Source organism: Phyllobates terribilis, unplaced genomic scaffold, assembly GCF_046119375.1.
Source record: "Phyllobates terribilis strain yellow unplaced genomic scaffold, ASM4611937v1 Scaffold_3__8_contigs__length_932513732, whole genome shotgun sequence".
NCBI classification, from domain to species: domain Eukaryota; kingdom Metazoa; phylum Chordata; class Amphibia; order Anura; family Dendrobatidae; genus Phyllobates; species Phyllobates terribilis.
Genome location: NW_027362763.1, coordinates 6,698,611 through 6,710,780, shown reverse-complemented (window position 1 = coordinate 6,710,780; position 12,170 = coordinate 6,698,611). Strand labels below are relative to the sequence as shown.

Sequence of the window (12,170 nt, the reverse complement as noted above, 5' to 3'; positions counted from 1 at the left end):
TAAAAGAATAAAAATGAGCTCAAAAAATAAAAATGAGCTCAAAAATTAAACCAAACTAAAAAAGTCTAAAGCTTCTGCATGGGATTGTGCTACATTACAACTTCCTTCTACAAACTATTTAGGTTTATTTCACTCCCTTCAATTTGGTTTTCCATATACGTAGAAAAGGTTTGCTAGAAAGTTGCTTGCCCATATTTGTAAGCCAACATTCACCTTATGAATTCCACTTATGGTCTTCAACTTTGGCAAAAAGTAATCCGCACTTAAAAAAAAAAAAAAAAAAAAAAAAAAAACGAAAGAGGATGCAATGGCACGTGTCACAGCATATGAAAATTGTTATGTGTTGTGGCAAGAAACTAAAAACAAGGTCATCAGGCATGGGGGATTAGCTCAAGTGGTAGAGCGCTCGCTTAGCATGCGAGAGGTAGCGGGATCGATGCCCGCATTCTCCAAATTTATCATTTATTGTTTTTTTCAGTTGGTAGAGCGATGATTCTTTTGCAAACTGCTCATGGCTCCCACAGCTAGACCTAGGAGGCTTTCCTCCATAGGCCAAACAAGCCTTCGATAGCTCAGCTGGTAGAGCGGAGGACTGTAGTTGTAAATTAGCAATCCTTAGGTCGCTGGTTCAATTCCGGCTCGAAGGACATTTTCTTCGTCCTATCTTATGTTTTGTACCTACTGGCAAACACACCACTGCTATGCTCCTTCTGTACGACTATAAAAAAAATCTAGTCCAGGAAACTTTCCTCCGTTGCACCTTGGGTTTTCAAAACGTAGGTGGCAGCAACATAGCCTTTACTTGCGGGACCTGCTGTGGGCCAAAGAGGAACGTTCTTCAACCGTAGCATGATACCCAAGCAAAAGACACCAACGTCCCTGGGTGAGCTTGAACCACCAACCTTTCGGTTAACAGCCGAACGCGCTAACCGATTGCGCCACAGAGACACAAGCCTCTACTTGATTTTCTGACAGCCTCAGCCAGGTCAAACACAATTTACGCAGATGATTTGCAAGAATAACATGATAAAAGAAAGCTATAGAAACAAAGAAACAATTGCAGAACCCTAGGAATACTCTAATAGCCCACAAATAAGCTCTTACTGATGAATTCCATCGCATGGACCTGAAGTCAGACAGTAATTAGGTTCTCCTCTTATCACCTGTAACCAGCAGCAGAGTGGCGCAGCGGAAGCGTGCTGGGCCCATAACCCAGAGGTCGATGGATCGAAACCATCCTCTGCTAAGTTATTGCTTTTTTTTATAGAATTCACCTTTACATTTTGCCAAAATGCTTCAGTCAAAGCAAGCGCGTTTCGGCTAAAAGAATAAAAATGAGCTCAAAAAATAAAAATGAGCTCAAAAATTAAACCAAACTAAAAAAGTCTAAAGCTTCTGCATGGGATTGTGCTACATTACAACTTCCTTCTACAAACTATTTAGGTTTATTTCACTCCCTTCAATTTGGTTTTCCATATACGTAGAAAAGGTTTGCTAGAAAGTTGCTTGCCCATATTTGTAAGCCAACATTCACCTTATGAATTCCACTTATGGTCTTCAACTTTGGCAAAAAGTAATCCGCACTTAAAAAAAAAAAAAAAAAAAAAAAAAAAACGAAAGAGGATGCAATGGCACGTGTCACAGCATATGAAAATTGTTATGTGTTGTGGCAAGAAACTAAAAACAAGGTCATCAGGCATGGGGGATTAGCTCAAGTGGTAGAGCGCTCGCTTAGCATGCGAGAGGTAGCGGGATCGATGCCCGCATTCTCCAAATTTATCATTTATTGTTTTTTTCAGTTGGTAGAGCGATGATTCTTTTGCAAACTGCTCATGGCTCCCACAGCTAGACCTAGGAGGCTTTCCTCCATAGGCCAAACAAGCCTTCGATAGCTCAGCTGGTAGAGCGGAGGACTGTAGTTGTAAATTAGCAATCCTTAGGTCGCTGGTTCAATTCCGGCTCGAAGGACATTTTCTTCGTCCTATCTTATGTTTTGTACCTACTGGCAAACACACCACTGCTATGCTCCTTCTGTACGACTATAAAAAAAATCTAGTCCAGGAAACTTTCCTCCGTTGCACCTTGGGTTTTCAAAACGTAGGTGGCAGCAACATAGCCTTTACTTGCGGGACCTGCTGTGGGCCAAAGAGGAACGTTCTTCAACCGTAGCATGATACCCAAGCAAAAGACACCAACGTCCCTGGGTGAGCTTGAACCACCAACCTTTCGGTTAACAGCCGAACGCGCTAACCGATTGCGCCACAGAGACACAAGCCTCTACTTGATTTTCTGACAGCCTCAGCCAGGTCAAACACAATTTACGCAGATGATTTGCAAGAATAACATGATAAAAGAAAGCTATAGAAACAAAGAAACAATTGCAGAACCCTAGGAATACTCTAATAGCCCACAAATAAGCTCTTACTGATGAATTCCATCGCATGGACCTGAAGTCAGACAGTAATTAGGTTCTCCTCTTATCACCTGTAACCAGCAGCAGAGTGGCGCAGCGGAAGCGTGCTGGGCCCATAACCCAGAGGTCGATGGATCGAAACCATCCTCTGCTAAGTTATTGCTTTTTTTTATAGAATTCACCTTTACATTTTGCCAAAATGCTTCAGTCAAAGCAAGCGCGTTTCGGCTAAAAGAATAAAAATGAGCTCAAAAAATAAAAATGAGCTCAAAAATTAAACCAAACTAAAAAAGTCTAAAGCTTCTGCATGGGATTGTGCTACATTACAACTTCCTTCTACAAACTATTTAGGTTTATTTCACTCCCTTCAATTTGGTTTTCCATATACGTAGAAAAGGTTTGCTAGAAAGTTGCTTGCCCATATTTGTAAGCCAACATTCACCTTATGAATTCCACTTATGGTCTTCAACTTTGGCAAAAAGTAATCCGCACTTAAAAAAAAAAAAAAAAAAAAAAAAAAAAACGAAAGAGGATGCAATGGCACGTGTCACAGCATATGAAAATTGTTATGTGTTGTGGCAAGAAACTAAAAACAAGGTCATCAGGCATGGGGGATTAGCTCAAGTGGTAGAGCGCTCGCTTAGCATGCGAGAGGTAGCGGGATCGATGCCCGCATTCTCCAAATTTATCATTTATTGTTTTTTTCAGTTGGTAGAGCGATGATTCTTTTGCAAACTGCTCATGGCTCCCACAGCTAGACCTAGGAGGCTTTCCTCCATAGGCCAAACAAGCCTTCGATAGCTCAGCTGGTAGAACGGAGGACTGTAGTTGTAAATTAGCAATCCTTAGGTCGCTGGTTCAATTCCGGCTCGAAGGACATTTTCTTCGTCCTATCTTATGTTTTGTACCTACTGGCAAACACACCACTGCTATGCTCCTTCTGTACGACTATAAAAAAAATCTAGTCCAGGAAACTTTCCTCCGTTGCACCTTGGGTTTTCAAAACGTAGGTGGCAGCAACATAGCCTTTACTTGCGGGACCTGCTGTGGGCCAAAGAGGAACGTTCTTCAACCGTAGCATGATACCCAAGCAAAAGACACCAACGTCCCTGGGTGGGCTTGAACCACCAACCTTTCGGTTAACAGCCGAACGCGCTAACCGATTGCGCCACAGAGACACAAGCCTCTACTTGATTTTCTGACAGCCTCAGCCAGGTCAAACACAATTTACGCAGATGATTTGCAAGAATAACATGATAAAAGAAAGCTATAGAAACAAAGAAACAATTGCAGAACCCTAGGAATACTCTAATAGCCCACAAATAAGCTCTTACTGATGAATTCCATCGCATGGACCTGAAGTCAGACAGTAATTAGGTTCTCCTCTTATCACCTGTAACCAGCAGCAGAGTGGCGCAGCGGAAGCGTGCTGGGCCCATAACCCAGAGGTCGATGGATCGAAACCATCCTCTGCTAAGTTATTGCTTTTTTTTATAGAATTCACCTTTACATTTTGCCAAAATGCTTCAGTCAAAGCAAGCGCGTTTCGGCTAAAAGAATAAAAATGAGCTCAAAAAATAAAAATGAGCTCAAAAATTAAACCAAACTAAAAAAGTCTAAAGCTTCTGCATGGGATTGTGCTACATTACAACTTCCTTCTACAAACTATTTAGGTTTATTTCACTCCCTTCAATTTGGTTTTCCATATACGTAGAAAAGGTTTGCTAGAAAGTTGCTTGCCCATATTTGTAAGCCAACATTCACCTTATGAATTCCACTTATGGTCTTCAACTTTGGCAAAAAGTAATCCGCACTTAAAAAAAAAAAAAAAAAAAAAAAAAAAACGAAAGAGGATGCAATGGCACGTGTCACAGCATATGAAAATTGTTATGTGTTGTGGCAAGAAACTAAAAACAAGGTCATCAGGCATGGGGGATTAGCTCAAGTGGTAGAGCGCTCGCTTAGCATGCGAGAGGTAGCGGGATCGATGCCCGCATTCTCCAAATTTATCATTTATTGTTTTTTTCAGTTGGTAGAGCGATGATTCTTTTGCAAACTGCTCATGGCTCCCACAGCTAGACCTAGGAGGCTTTCCTCCATAGGCCAAACAAGCCTTCGATAGCTCAGCTGGTAGAGCGGAGGACTGTAGTTGTAAATTAGCAATCCTTAGGTCGCTGGTTCAATTCCGGCTCGAAGGACATTTTCTTCGTCCTATCTTATGTTTTGTACCTACTGGCAAACACACCACTGCTATGCTCCTTCTGTACGACTATAAAAAAAATCTAGTCCAGGAAACTTTCCTCCGTTGCACCTTGGGTTTTCAAAACGTAGGTGGCAGCAACATAGCCTTTACTTGCGGGACCTGCTGTGGGCCAAAGAGGAACGTTCTTCAACCGTAGCATGATACCCAAGCAAAAGACACCAACGTCCCTGGGTGGGCTTGAACCACCAACCTTTCGGTTAACAGCCGAACGCGCTAACCGATTGCGCCACAGAGACACAAGCCTCTACTTGATTTTCTGACAGCCTCAGCCAGGTCAAACACAATTTACGCAGATGATTTGCAAGAATAACATGATAAAAGAAAGCTATAGAAACAAAGAAACAATTGCAGAACCCTAGGAATACTCTAATAGCCCACAAATAAGCTCTTACTGATGAATTCCATCGCATGGACCTGAAGTCAGACAGTAATTAGGTTCTCCTCTTATCACCTGTAACCAGCAGCAGAGTGGCGCAGCGGAAGCGTGCTGGGCCCATAACCCAGAGGTCGATGGATCGAAACCATCCTCTGCTAAGTTATTGCTTTTTTTTATAGAATTCACCTTTACATTTTGCCAAAATGCTTCAGTCAAAGCAAGCGCGTTTCGGCTAAAAGAATAAAAATGAGCTCAAAAAATAAAAATGAGCTCAAAAATTAAACCAAACTAAAAAAGTCTAAAGCTTCTGCATGGGATTGTGCTACATTACAACTTCCTTCTACAAACTATTTAGGTTTATTTCACTCCCTTCAATTTGGTTTTCCATATACGTAGAAAAGGTTTGCTAGAAAGTTGCTTGCCCATATTTGTAAGCCAACATTCACCTTATGAATTCCACTTATGGTCTTCAACTTTGGCAAAAAGTAATCCGCACTTAAAAAAAAAAAAAAAAAAAAAAAAAAAAACGAAAGAGGATGCAATGGCACGTGTCACAGCATATGAAAATTGTTATGTGTTGTGGCAAGAAACTAAAAACAAGGTCATCAGGCATGGGGGATTAGCTCAAGTGGTAGAGCGCTCGCTTAGCATGCGAGAGGTAGCGGGATCGATGCCCGCATTCTCCAAATTTATCATTTATTGTTTTTTTCAGTTGGTAGAGCGATGATTCTTTTGCAAACTGCTCATGGCTCCCACAGCTAGACCTAGGAGGCTTTCCTCCATAGGCCAAACAAGCCTTCGATAGCTCAGCTGGTAGAGCGGAGGACTGTAGTTGTAAATTAGCAATCCTTAGGTCGCTGGTTCAATTCCGGCTCGAAGGACATTTTCTTCGTCCTATCTTATGTTTTGTACCTACTGGCAAACACACCACTGCTATGCTCCTTCTGTACGACTATAAAAAAAATCTAGTCCAGGAAACTTTCCTCCGTTGCACCTTGGGTTTTCAAAACGTAGGTGGCAGCAACATAGCCTTTACTTGCGGGACCTGCTGTGGGCCAAAGAGGAACGTTCTTCAACCGTAGCATGATACCCAAGCAAAAGACACCAACGTCCCTGGGTGAGCTTGAACCACCAACCTTTCGGTTAACAGCCGAACGCGCTAACCGATTGCGCCACAGAGACACAAGCCTCTACTTGATTTTCTGACAGCCTCAGCCAGGTCAAACACAATTTACGCAGATGATTTGCAAGAATAACATGATAAAAGAAAGCTATAGAAACAAAGAAACAATTGCAGAACCCTAGGAATACTCTAATAGCCCACAAATAAGCTCTTACTGATGAATTCCATCGCATGGACCTGAAGTCAGACAGTAATTAGGTTCTCCTCTTATCACCTGTAACCAGCAGCAGAGTGGCGCAGCGGAAGCGTGCTGGGCCCATAACCCAGAGGTCGATGGATCGAAACCATCCTCTGCTAAGTTATTGCTTTTTTTTATAGAATTCACCTTTACATTTTGCCAAAATGCTTCAGTCAAAGCAAGCGCGTTTCGGCTAAAAGAATAAAAATGAGCTCAAAAAATAAAAATGAGCTCAAAAATTAAACCAAACTAAAAAAGTCTAAAGCTTCTGCATGGGATTGTGCTACATTACAACTTCCTTCTACAAACTATTTAGGTTTATTTCACTCCCTTCAATTTGGTTTTCCATATACGTAGAAAAGGTTTGCTAGAAAGTTGCTTGCCCATATTTGTAAGCCAACATTCACCTTATGAATTCCACTTATGGTCTTCAACTTTGGCAAAAAGTAATCCGCACTTAAAAAAAAAAAAAAAAAAAAAAAAAAAAACGAAAGAGGATGCAATGGCACGTGTCACAGCATATGAAAATTGTTATGTGTTGTGGCAAGAAACTAAAAACAAGGTCATCAGGCATGGGGGATTAGCTCAAGTGGTAGAGCGCTCGCTTAGCATGCGAGAGGTAGCGGGATCGATGCCCGCATTCTCCAAATTTATCATTTATTGTTTTTTTCAGTTGGTAGAGCGATGATTCTTTTGCAAACTGCTCATGGCTCCCACAGCTAGACCTAGGAGGCTTTCCTCCATAGGCCAAACAAGCCTTCGATAGCTCAGCTGGTAGAACGGAGGACTGTAGTTGTAAATTAGCAATCCTTAGGTCGCTGGTTCAATTCCGGCTCGAAGGACATTTTCTTCGTCCTATCTTATGTTTTGTACCTACTGGCAAACACACCACTGCTATGCTCCTTCTGTACGACTATAAAAAAAATCTAGTCCAGGAAACTTTCCTCCGTTGCACCTTGGGTTTTCAAAACGTAGGTGGCAGCAACATAGCCTTTACTTGCGGGACCTGCTGTGGGCCAAAGAGGAACGTTCTTCAACCGTAGCATGATACCCAAGCAAAAGACACCAACGTCCCTGGGTGGGCTTGAACCACCAACCTTTCGGTTAACAGCCGAACACGCTAACCGATTGCGCCACAGAGACACAAGCCTCTACTTGATTTTCTGACAGCCTCAGCCAGGTCAAACACAATTTACGCAGATGATTTGCAAGAATAACATGATAAAAGAAAGCTATAGAAACAAAGAAACAATTGCAGAACCCTAGGAATACTCTAATAGCCCACAAATAAGCTCTTACTGATGAATTCCATCGCATGGACCTGAAGTCAGACAGTAATTAGGTTCTCCTCTTATCACCTGTAACCAGCAGCAGAGTGGCGCAGCGGAAGCGTGCTGGGCCCATAACCCAGAGGTCGATGGATCGAAACCATCCTCTGCTAAGTTATTGCTTTTTTTTATAGAATTCACCTTTACATTTTGCCAAAATGCTTCAGTCAAAGCAAGCGCGTTTCGGCTAAAAGAATAAAAATGAGCTCAAAAAATAAAAATGAGCTCAAAAATTAAACCAAACTAAAAAAGTCTAAAGCTTCTGCATGGGATTGTGCTACATTACAACTTCCTTCTACAAACTATTTAGGTTTATTTCACTCCCTTCAATTTGGTTTTCCATATACGTAGAAAAGGTTTGCTAGAAAGTTGCTTGCCCATATTTGTAAGCCAACATTCACCTTATGAATTCCACTTATGGTCTTCAACTTTGGCAAAAAGTAATCCGCACTTAAAAAAAAAAAAAAAAAAAAAAAAAAAACGAAAGAGGATGCAATGGCACGTGTCACAGCATATGAAAATTGTTATGTGTTGTGGCAAGAAACTAAAAACAAGGTCATCAGGCATGGGGGATTAGCTCAAGTGGTAGAGCGCTCGCTTAGCATGCGAGAGGTAGCGGGATCGATGCCCGCATTCTCCAAATTTATCATTTATTGTTTTTTTCAGTTGGTAGAGCGATGATTCTTTTGCAAACTGCTCATGGCTCCCACAGCTAGACCTAGGAGGCTTTCCTCCATAGGCCAAACAAGCCTTCGATAGCTCAGCTGGTAGAGCGGAGGACTGTAGTTGTAAATTAGCAATCCTTAGGTCGCTGGTTCAATTCCGGCTCGAAGGACATTTTCTTCGTCCTATCTTATGTTTTGTACCTACTGGCAAACACACCACTGCTATGCTCCTTCTGTACGACTATAAAAAAAATCTAGTCCAGGAAACTTTCCTCCGTTGCACCTTGGGTTTTCAAAACGTAGGTGGCAGCAACATAGCCTTTACTTGCGGGACCTGCTGTGGGCCAAAGAGGAACGTTCTTCAACCGTAGCATGATACCCAAGCAAAAGACACCAACGTCCCTGGGTGAGCTTGAACCACCAACCTTTCGGTTAACAGCCGAACGCGCTAACCGATTGCGCCACAGAGACACAAGCCTCTACTTGATTTTCTGACAGCCTCAGCCAGGTCAAACACAATTTACGCAGATGATTTGCAAGAATAACATGATAAAAGAAAGCTATAGAAACAAAGAAACAATTGCAGAACCCTAGGAATACTCTAATAGCCCACAAATAAGCTCTTACTGATGAATTCCATCGCATGGACCTGAAGTCAGACAGTAATTAGGTTCTCCTCTTATCACCTGTAACCAGCAGCAGAGTGGCGCAGCGGAAGCGTGCTGGGCCCATAACCCAGAGGTCGATGGATCGAAACCATCCTCTGCTAAGTTATTGCTTTTTTTTATAGAATTCACCTTTACATTTTGCCAAAATGCTTCAGTCAAAGCAAGCGCGTTTCGGCTAAAAGAATAAAAATGAGCTCAAAAAATAAAAATGAGCTCAAAAATTAAACCAAACTAAAAAAGTCTAAAGCTTCTGCATGGGATTGTGCTACATTACAACTTCCTTCTACAAACTATTTAGGTTTATTTCACTCCCTTCAATTTGGTTTTCCATATACGTAGAAAAGGTTTGCTAGAAAGTTGCTTGCCCATATTTGTAAGCCAACATTCACCTTATGAATTCCACTTATGGTCTTCAACTTTGGCAAAAAGTAATCCGCACTTAAAAAAAAAAAAAAAAAAAAAAAAAAAAACGAAAGAGGATGCAATGGCACGTGTCACAGCATATGAAAATTGTTATGTGTTGTGGCAAGAAACTAAAAACAAGGTCATCAGGCATGGGGGATTAGCTCAAGTGGTAGAGCGCTCGCTTAGCATGCGAGAGGTAGCGGGATCGATGCCCGCATTCTCCAAATTTATCATTTATTGTTTTTTTCAGTTGGTAGAGCGATGATTCTTTTGCAAACTGCTCATGGCTCCCACAGCTAGACCTAGGAGGCTTTCCTCCATAGGCCAAACAAGCCTTCGATAGCTCAGCTGGTAGAACGGAGGACTGTAGTTGTAAATTAGCAATCCTTAGGTCGCTGGTTCAATTCCGGCTCGAAGGACATTTTCTTCGTCCTATCTTATGTTTTGTACCTACTGGCAAACACACCACTGCTATGCTCCTTCTGTACGACTATAAAAAAAATCTAGTCCAGGAAACTTTCCTCCGTTGCACCTTGGGTTTTCAAAACGTAGGTGGCAGCAACATAGCCTTTACTTGCGGGACCTGCTGTGGGCCAAAGAGGAACGTTCTTCAACCGTAGCATGATACCCAAGCAAAAGACACCAACGTCCCTGGGTGGGCTTGAACCACCAACCTTTCGGTTAACAGCCGAACACGCTAACCGATTGCGCCACAGAGACACAAGCCTCTACTTGATTTTCTGACAGCCTCAGCCAGGTCAAACACAATTTACGCAGATGATTTGCAAGAATAACATGATAAAAGAAAGCTATAGAAACAAAGAAACAATTGCAGAACCCTAGGAATACTCTAATAGCCCACAAATAAGCTCTTACTGATGAATTCCATCGCATGGACCTGAAGTCAGACAGTAATTAGGTTCTCCTCTTATCACCTGTAACCAGCAGCAGAGTGGCGCAGCGGAAGCGTGCTGGGCCCATAACCCAGAGGTCGATGGATCGAAACCATCCTCTGCTAAGTTATTGCTTTTTTTTATAGAATTCACCTTTACATTTTGCCAAAATGCTTCAGTCAAAGCAAGCGCGTTTCGGCTAAAAGAATAAAAATGAGCTCAAAAAATAAAAATGAGCTCAAAAATTAAACCAAACTAAAAAAGTCTAAAGCTTCTGCATGGGATTGTGCTACATTACAACTTCCTTCTACAAACTATTTAGGTTTATTTCACTCCCTTCAATTTGGTTTTCCATATACGTAGAAAAGGTTTGCTAGAAAGTTGCTTGCCCATATTTGTAAGCCAACATTCACCTTATGAATTCCACTTATGGTCTTCAACTTTGGCAAAAAGTAATCCGCACTTAAAAAAAAAAAAAAAAAAAAAAAAAAAACGAAAGAGGATGCAATGGCACGTGTCACAGCATATGAAAATTGTTATGTGTTGTGGCAAGAAACTAAAAACAAGGTCATCAGGCATGGGGGATTAGCTCAAGTGGTAGAGCGCTCGCTTAGCATGCGAGAGGTAGCGGGATCGATGCCCGCATTCTCCAAATTTATCATTTATTGTTTTTTTCAGTTGGTAGAGCGATGATTCTTTTGCAAACTGCTCATGGCTCCCACAGCTAGACCTAGGAGGCTTTCCTCCATAGGCCAAACAAGCCTTCGATAGCTCAGCTGGTAGAGCGGAGGACTGTAGTTGTAAATTAGCAATCCTTAGGTCGCTGGTTCAATTCCGGCTCGAAGGACATTTTCTTCGTCCTATCTTATGTTTTGTACCTACTGGCAAACACACCACTGCTATGCTCCTTCTGTACGACTATAAAAAAAATCTAGTCCAGGAAACTTTCCTCCGTTGCACCTTGGGTTTTCAAAACGTAGGTGGCAGCAACATAGCCTTTACTTGCGGGACCTGCTGTGGGCCAAAGAGGAACGTTCTTCAACCGTAGCATGATACCCAAGCAAAAGACACCAACGTCCCTGGGTGAGCTTGAACCACCAACCTTTCGGTTAACAGCCGAACGCGCTAACCGATTGCGCCACAGAGACACAAGCCTCTACTTGATTTTCTGACAGCCTCAGCCAGGTCAAACACAATTTACGCAGATGATTTGCAAGAATAACATGATAAAAGAAAGCTATAGAAACAAAGAAACAATTGCAGAACCCTAGGAATACTCTAATAGCCCACAAATAAGCTCTTACTGATGAATTCCATCGCATGGACCTGAAGTCAGACAGTAATTAGGTTCTCCTCTTATCACCTGTAACCAGCAGCAGAGTGGCGCAGCGGAAGCGTGCTGGGCCCATAACCCAGAGGTCGATGGATCGAAACCATCCTCTGCTAAGTTATTGCTTTTTTTTATAGAATTCACCTTTACATTTTGCCAAAATGCTTCAGTCAAAGCAAGCGCGTTTCGGCTAAAAGAATAAAAATGAGCTCAAAAAATAAAAATGAGCTCAAAAATTAAACCAAACTAAAAAAGTCTAAAGCTTCTGCATGGGATTGTGCTACATTACAACTTCCTTCTACAAACTATTTAGGTTTATTTCACTCCCTTCAATTTGGTTTTCCATATACGTAGAAAAGGTTTGCTAGAAAGTTGCTTGCCCATATTTGTAAGCCAACATTCACCTTATGAATTCCACTTATGGTCTTCAACTTTGGCAAAAAGTAATCCGCACTTAAAAAAAAAAAA

General features: G+C 41.8%; 27 non-coding genes across 27 annotated transcripts; 18 read left to right on the top strand and 9 right to left on the bottom strand.

Annotated features, from left to right (window-relative positions):
- The first annotated feature begins 379 nt into the window (after nt 1-379).
- Nucleotides 380-452, top strand: TRNAA-AGC (transfer RNA alanine (anticodon AGC)). The gene has a single exon. It is a non-coding gene; the product is annotated as a tRNA-Ala (tRNA).
- A 109-nt stretch (nt 453-561) lies between these two features.
- TRNAY-GUA (transfer RNA tyrosine (anticodon GUA)) lies at nt 562-647 on the top strand. The gene is given in 2 exon segments: nt 562-598; nt 612-647. It is a non-coding gene; the product is annotated as a tRNA-Tyr (tRNA).
- Nucleotides 648-874: 227 nt separating this feature from the next.
- Nucleotides 875-948, bottom strand: TRNAN-GUU (transfer RNA asparagine (anticodon GUU)). The gene has a single exon. It is a non-coding gene; the product is annotated as a tRNA-Asn (tRNA).
- Nucleotides 949-1,700: 752 nt separating this feature from the next.
- Nucleotides 1,701-1,773, top strand: TRNAA-AGC (transfer RNA alanine (anticodon AGC)). Its single transcript has one exon. It is a non-coding gene; the product is annotated as a tRNA-Ala (tRNA).
- Nucleotides 1,774-1,882: 109 nt separating this feature from the next.
- Nucleotides 1,883-1,968, top strand: TRNAY-GUA (transfer RNA tyrosine (anticodon GUA)). Its single transcript is given in 2 exon segments — nt 1,883-1,919; nt 1,933-1,968. It is a non-coding gene; the product is annotated as a tRNA-Tyr (tRNA).
- Nucleotides 1,969-2,195: 227 nt separating this feature from the next.
- On the bottom strand, nt 2,196-2,269 carry TRNAN-GUU (transfer RNA asparagine (anticodon GUU)). Its single transcript has one exon. It is a non-coding gene; the product is annotated as a tRNA-Asn (tRNA).
- A 753-nt stretch (nt 2,270-3,022) lies between these two features.
- Nucleotides 3,023-3,095, top strand: TRNAA-AGC (transfer RNA alanine (anticodon AGC)). Its single transcript has one exon. It is a non-coding gene; the product is annotated as a tRNA-Ala (tRNA).
- A 109-nt stretch (nt 3,096-3,204) lies between these two features.
- On the top strand, nt 3,205-3,290 carry TRNAY-GUA (transfer RNA tyrosine (anticodon GUA)). Its single transcript is given in 2 exon segments — nt 3,205-3,241; nt 3,255-3,290. It is a non-coding gene; the product is annotated as a tRNA-Tyr (tRNA).
- Nucleotides 3,291-3,517: 227 nt separating this feature from the next.
- On the bottom strand, nt 3,518-3,591 carry TRNAN-GUU (transfer RNA asparagine (anticodon GUU)). The gene has a single exon. It is a non-coding gene; the product is annotated as a tRNA-Asn (tRNA).
- A 752-nt stretch (nt 3,592-4,343) lies between these two features.
- On the top strand, nt 4,344-4,416 carry TRNAA-AGC (transfer RNA alanine (anticodon AGC)). The gene has a single exon. It is a non-coding gene; the product is annotated as a tRNA-Ala (tRNA).
- Nucleotides 4,417-4,525: 109 nt separating this feature from the next.
- TRNAY-GUA (transfer RNA tyrosine (anticodon GUA)) lies at nt 4,526-4,611 on the top strand. Its single transcript is given in 2 exon segments — nt 4,526-4,562; nt 4,576-4,611. It is a non-coding gene; the product is annotated as a tRNA-Tyr (tRNA).
- A 227-nt stretch (nt 4,612-4,838) lies between these two features.
- TRNAN-GUU (transfer RNA asparagine (anticodon GUU)) lies at nt 4,839-4,912 on the bottom strand. The gene has a single exon. It is a non-coding gene; the product is annotated as a tRNA-Asn (tRNA).
- Nucleotides 4,913-5,665: 753 nt separating this feature from the next.
- On the top strand, nt 5,666-5,738 carry TRNAA-AGC (transfer RNA alanine (anticodon AGC)). The gene has a single exon. It is a non-coding gene; the product is annotated as a tRNA-Ala (tRNA).
- Nucleotides 5,739-5,847: 109 nt separating this feature from the next.
- TRNAY-GUA (transfer RNA tyrosine (anticodon GUA)) lies at nt 5,848-5,933 on the top strand. Its single transcript is given in 2 exon segments — nt 5,848-5,884; nt 5,898-5,933. It is a non-coding gene; the product is annotated as a tRNA-Tyr (tRNA).
- A 227-nt stretch (nt 5,934-6,160) lies between these two features.
- TRNAN-GUU (transfer RNA asparagine (anticodon GUU)) lies at nt 6,161-6,234 on the bottom strand. Its single transcript has one exon. It is a non-coding gene; the product is annotated as a tRNA-Asn (tRNA).
- Nucleotides 6,235-6,987: 753 nt separating this feature from the next.
- TRNAA-AGC (transfer RNA alanine (anticodon AGC)) lies at nt 6,988-7,060 on the top strand. The gene has a single exon. It is a non-coding gene; the product is annotated as a tRNA-Ala (tRNA).
- A 109-nt stretch (nt 7,061-7,169) lies between these two features.
- Nucleotides 7,170-7,255, top strand: TRNAY-GUA (transfer RNA tyrosine (anticodon GUA)). The gene is given in 2 exon segments: nt 7,170-7,206; nt 7,220-7,255. It is a non-coding gene; the product is annotated as a tRNA-Tyr (tRNA).
- A 227-nt stretch (nt 7,256-7,482) lies between these two features.
- TRNAN-GUU (transfer RNA asparagine (anticodon GUU)) lies at nt 7,483-7,556 on the bottom strand. Its single transcript has one exon. It is a non-coding gene; the product is annotated as a tRNA-Asn (tRNA).
- Nucleotides 7,557-8,308: 752 nt separating this feature from the next.
- Nucleotides 8,309-8,381, top strand: TRNAA-AGC (transfer RNA alanine (anticodon AGC)). The gene has a single exon. It is a non-coding gene; the product is annotated as a tRNA-Ala (tRNA).
- A 109-nt stretch (nt 8,382-8,490) lies between these two features.
- TRNAY-GUA (transfer RNA tyrosine (anticodon GUA)) lies at nt 8,491-8,576 on the top strand. The gene is given in 2 exon segments: nt 8,491-8,527; nt 8,541-8,576. It is a non-coding gene; the product is annotated as a tRNA-Tyr (tRNA).
- Nucleotides 8,577-8,803: 227 nt separating this feature from the next.
- Nucleotides 8,804-8,877, bottom strand: TRNAN-GUU (transfer RNA asparagine (anticodon GUU)). The gene has a single exon. It is a non-coding gene; the product is annotated as a tRNA-Asn (tRNA).
- Nucleotides 8,878-9,630: 753 nt separating this feature from the next.
- On the top strand, nt 9,631-9,703 carry TRNAA-AGC (transfer RNA alanine (anticodon AGC)). Its single transcript has one exon. It is a non-coding gene; the product is annotated as a tRNA-Ala (tRNA).
- Nucleotides 9,704-9,812: 109 nt separating this feature from the next.
- Nucleotides 9,813-9,898, top strand: TRNAY-GUA (transfer RNA tyrosine (anticodon GUA)). Its single transcript is given in 2 exon segments — nt 9,813-9,849; nt 9,863-9,898. It is a non-coding gene; the product is annotated as a tRNA-Tyr (tRNA).
- Nucleotides 9,899-10,125: 227 nt separating this feature from the next.
- Nucleotides 10,126-10,199, bottom strand: TRNAN-GUU (transfer RNA asparagine (anticodon GUU)). Its single transcript has one exon. It is a non-coding gene; the product is annotated as a tRNA-Asn (tRNA).
- Nucleotides 10,200-10,951: 752 nt separating this feature from the next.
- Nucleotides 10,952-11,024, top strand: TRNAA-AGC (transfer RNA alanine (anticodon AGC)). Its single transcript has one exon. It is a non-coding gene; the product is annotated as a tRNA-Ala (tRNA).
- A 109-nt stretch (nt 11,025-11,133) lies between these two features.
- Nucleotides 11,134-11,219, top strand: TRNAY-GUA (transfer RNA tyrosine (anticodon GUA)). Its single transcript is given in 2 exon segments — nt 11,134-11,170; nt 11,184-11,219. It is a non-coding gene; the product is annotated as a tRNA-Tyr (tRNA).
- A 227-nt stretch (nt 11,220-11,446) lies between these two features.
- Nucleotides 11,447-11,520, bottom strand: TRNAN-GUU (transfer RNA asparagine (anticodon GUU)). Its single transcript has one exon. It is a non-coding gene; the product is annotated as a tRNA-Asn (tRNA).
- Nucleotides 11,521-12,170: the final 650 nt, after the last annotated feature.